The following is a 4,642-nucleotide window of genomic DNA, read 5'->3' on the forward strand; positions in this document are numbered from 1 at the left end:
GCTACCACACACACACACACACACACACACACACACACACACACGCACGCAAAACGACGTCCTCACGGTACTTTTTAATTGTTTGTCCTTGGCTGATTATATATATGTATGTATGTATATATATATAGATACATGTATTATGTATGTATGTGTATGCATGTGTGTGTATATATATACACATACATACATACGTACTTACATACATACATACATACATACATACATACATACATAAATGCATATATATGAAGTAATATTAATATCAAAAGGTAATATCTATCCCTACATAAAAGTGGTTGTTCTATTAGAACACAGAATACTGTGCTCACCATTGACAAGGCCAGGAAAGGCCGAAATCACGTGATGTGGTGGTCTCGGTGCTGGTGGTGGCCTTTGATTTATTTCCCCACTAGCAATATAAACAAGAGTGCGTTTACGCACAGAAAGTCAATGAGAACGTTGTCTCACAGTAAATATATACACGGCTTCGATAGTGATTTTTTTTATGGTGCATATTCATCAAAAATAACATTTGTAGAAGGTCAACTGAGTGTTTTGGGGTGGGGCGCCCTGATTTTATTCAGTTTCTGCCTAAGAGTTTTTCAGAAAAGACGAAATTTTTAATAAAACTTGTACTGTTGGGAAAACACTGGCCAAGTTTAGTCAATTAATACATGTAGGCTACTGATCTTCAGCTCGGTTTTTAATTGTTGTGACCACTCTTACCGCTTCTGCTTTTGTAAGTAAAGAGCCATGCATATAATTATTTCTGAATTTCGCTAAAGCACTTAATTTTGTGTGAATATTTGATGCAGATTTTCCGGAATGTTCACAATGCCGCGTCTGTACTAAATTTATAAAAAACAAACAAACAAACAAACAAACATAGACGAACAAAAAGAGACGTTTGGCAACATGTTTGTTTCCCAACCCCTTGATTTTGGGTCAGCCTCAGACCGGTCAAAGCCTTGTGGGTGGAATTGGTAGACGGAAGCTGAAAGAAACCTCTCTCTCTCTCTCTCTCTCTCTCTCTCTCTCTCTCTCTCTCTCATACACACACACATATATAGGCGTGTGTGTATGTGTGTGCATACATGTGTGTGTGTGTAGGTGTCTTGGTGTTTGTTTCGTACCACCACTTGAAAACATGTGTTGCTTTGTTTAGGTTGCCGTAACTTAGCAGTTCGGCAAAAGTGACAGATAGAATAAGTGGCAGGCTTATAAAAAAAAAAAGAAAAGAACTAATTACTGGGGTCGATTTGTTTGACTAAGCCCTGTAAGGCGGTGCTCCCGCATGGCATTAGTTCAGTGACTGAAACAAGTAAAAGATAAGAGATAAAGATAAATAACAACCCTACCAAACTAACAAATGGCTACGAATCAATATGCGAAAACATTTAGCTCCTTTGCTTTAAAACACACTTCATTGTAAAGTGCTATTTCGAAAAAATTTCAACAGTCAGAATATAAACAACTGTGAACAAATGATATGAATTGTAGCTGGTAAGGCCGAAAGTTAATAAGAGTTAAAGTTGAAGATTTAAGCTGGCTTGCGAGCTTGTTAATTAAATCGTTTGAAACAATGAATTAGTTTGGCGATGATTTACTTGGTTAGCAATGACATGAGACATAATAGCGAACTAATAATATTTTTTAAAGTTGATTTTATATTTTAGAGTAGTGTAGTTTAGATGGATTATTTTGAGATCTTTTCTCTTATACTTGTTTCAGTCACTGGACTGCATCCATGCTGGGGGGCTCCGACTTGATGAGTTTTAGTCGAAGAGGTCAATCCCAAGATTTAATCTTTAACTCAAGTACTTATTCTATCGGTTGTCTCTTGCTGAACCACTAAGTTACAGGGACATAAACAAATCAAAACTGGTCGTTAAGCGGGTGGTGTTGGGGACAATGACAGACGCACACACACACACACATACATATGAGTGTGTGTGTGTGTGTGTGTGTGTGTGTATATATATATATATATATATATATATATATATATATATATATATATATATATATATATATATATATATATATATATATATATATATACATATATATATATATATACATATATATATATACATATATATTTATATATATATATTCACATACATATATACATGCTTTCACCCCCATCACATATGTATGCGACGGTTTCCACATTGTTTCCGTTTACTAAATTTCTCCGCAACACATTGGTCTACAAGAGGTTATAGTACAGTGGAACTGAATCGGAATGCATTTGGTCAGAAAGTGAGTTTCTTAAGAGAACAAAATTGTTTAATAAAAACATTATTACACAACTTGGAAATAAAAGAGTAAAAACAGAAGTATAACAAAAACTTTAGTCTACACATTTACTTTATTTTTCAATCTTTCAATGCTTAAAAGGATTTTGATTGAGAGAAATTATTTTGAATAAAGGTGTTTTCAAATCTCATTTAATCTCTTTGAGTTTCAGTTTTGATAGTAAATCATTTCAGGCTAAGTTGATCGCCGATGACCTGGTTTGGCAATAAGTTCGGTTGGCACGGAATTGGAGGCGATTAAAAAGCGACGATGGATTCATAAAAAAAGAAGAAGGAAAAAACGATAGATTCACGTTTTCAACGTTTGTTTGCTTATCAGGGAGAATACAGTATACAAAGTAAGTACAAACATATTAAATTGGTTCCCAGCGGTGGAAGAACGAAAAATGAGACAAGGAAAACAACTCGTAAGATAGATCTGTTGCTCGTCTCCAGAGCTTAATTCGAGTTCGCCCCATCGTTCTAGATAATATTGGTTTCAAGTTTTGGCACAAGGCCAGCAATTTTGGGAGGAGGAATAAGTCGATTACATCGACTCGACCCTAGTACTCAACTGATACTTATTTTATCGATTCCGAAAAGATGAAAGGTAAAGTCGATCTTGGCGGAATTTGAACTTAGCACGTAAAGCGGGATGATATGTTGCTTAGCATTTTGTCCGGCGGGCGTTAATGATTCTGCCAAATCGCCACCTTATCGTTCTAGATAATATTACAAATTTATTATTTCTTTCTACCACTTATTGAATAAAGGGTTTTTTTCTTCTTTTATCAGAAACGATCATGCACCTTAAGACGTTTTATTGTACGCAAGTCAATTTAATTGGTCGTAATATGTTTTTTTTCTGCATATATAACCGACACTAATTAAAAAATTCGATAGTGATATCCCGTACGTGTAAGAGAACAGCAGGTTAGCCTAATAAAAAAGAACGCAAATTCAAAGAAACGTGTTTACGAAGTGATTGATTAACTGTGTCCTAGTAAATGTATAAATACAGGCTTTCGTTTTGTTGGCGTTTTAATGACACAAAACTCAATTTGTCGTAACGTATAATCAAGATATACAATTACTGAAGCCAGTAAAAATGAATCAGTGAAACAACTGTCAGTAAACATTTTAATATATGTATTAGTTGACCATCCGTTCTATCTATCTATCTATCTATCTATCTATCTATTTGTCTGTCTGTCTGTCTGTCTGTCTGTCTACGCACGTGTATATATATATATTAATATATATATGCGCGCGTGTGTGTGTGTATGCGTATACACATATCATAAAAGTGCATGGTTTAGTGGTTAGGGTATTTAGCTCACGATTGTGAGTTCAATTTCTGGTAGCGCGTTGTGCCTGAGATACTTTATGTCACGTTCCTCCAGTCTTGGAAAATGAGTTGTTCCCGTAGTTCAAAGGGCCAACCTTGTCACATTCTGTATCACGCTGAATCTCACTGAAAACTACGTTAAGAGCATGCGTGTCTGAAGAGTGCTCAGCCATTTGCACATTCATTTCAGGAGGTGGCTGTTTCGATGATCAGATCAACTGGAACGCACGTCGTATTAACCGATGGAGTACCAGTTTTATACGCACATGATATATATGAGCAGGTATGTATGCATGTATGTATATGTAGGTAGGTGTGTATGTGTGCATATATATATATATATATTTATATATATATACACACATTCAGCCGGCAAAAATGAGTAGTACTTGTATTTCAAAGGGCCAGCCTTGTCACAATCTGTGTCACGCTGAATCCCCCTGACAACTACCTTAAGGATATACATGTCTTGGAGTGCTCAGTTACATGCACGATAATTTCACGAGTAGGGTGTTTCGTTGATCGGATCAACTGGAAACTTCATCGTCGTAACCAACGGAGTGCCGGGAGAAAAAAAAAAAACATACATGCATGCATACATATATATATAGGTTCAGGAGTGGCTGTGTGGTAAGTAGCTTGCTTACCAACGACATGGTTCCGGGTTCAGTCCCACTGCGTGGCACCTTGGGCAATTTTCTTTTACTATAGCCTTGGTCTGACCAAAGCCTTGTGAGTGGATTTGGTAGACGGAAACTGAGAGAAGCCCGTCATATATATATATATATTTATATATATATACACACATTCAGCCGGCAAAAATGAGTAGTACTTGTATTTCAAAGGGCCAGCCTTGTCACAATCTGTGTCACGCTGAATCCCCCTGACAACTACCTTAAGGATATACATGTCTTGGAGTGCTCAGTTACATGCACGATAATTTCACGAGTAGGGTGTTTCGTTGATCGGATCAACTGGAAACTTCATCGTCGTA

The sequence above is a fragment of the Octopus bimaculoides genome, chromosome 2 (genome assembly GCF_001194135.2).
Source record: "Octopus bimaculoides isolate UCB-OBI-ISO-001 chromosome 2, ASM119413v2, whole genome shotgun sequence".
NCBI lineage: Eukaryota > Metazoa > Mollusca > Cephalopoda > Octopoda > Octopodidae > Octopus > Octopus bimaculoides.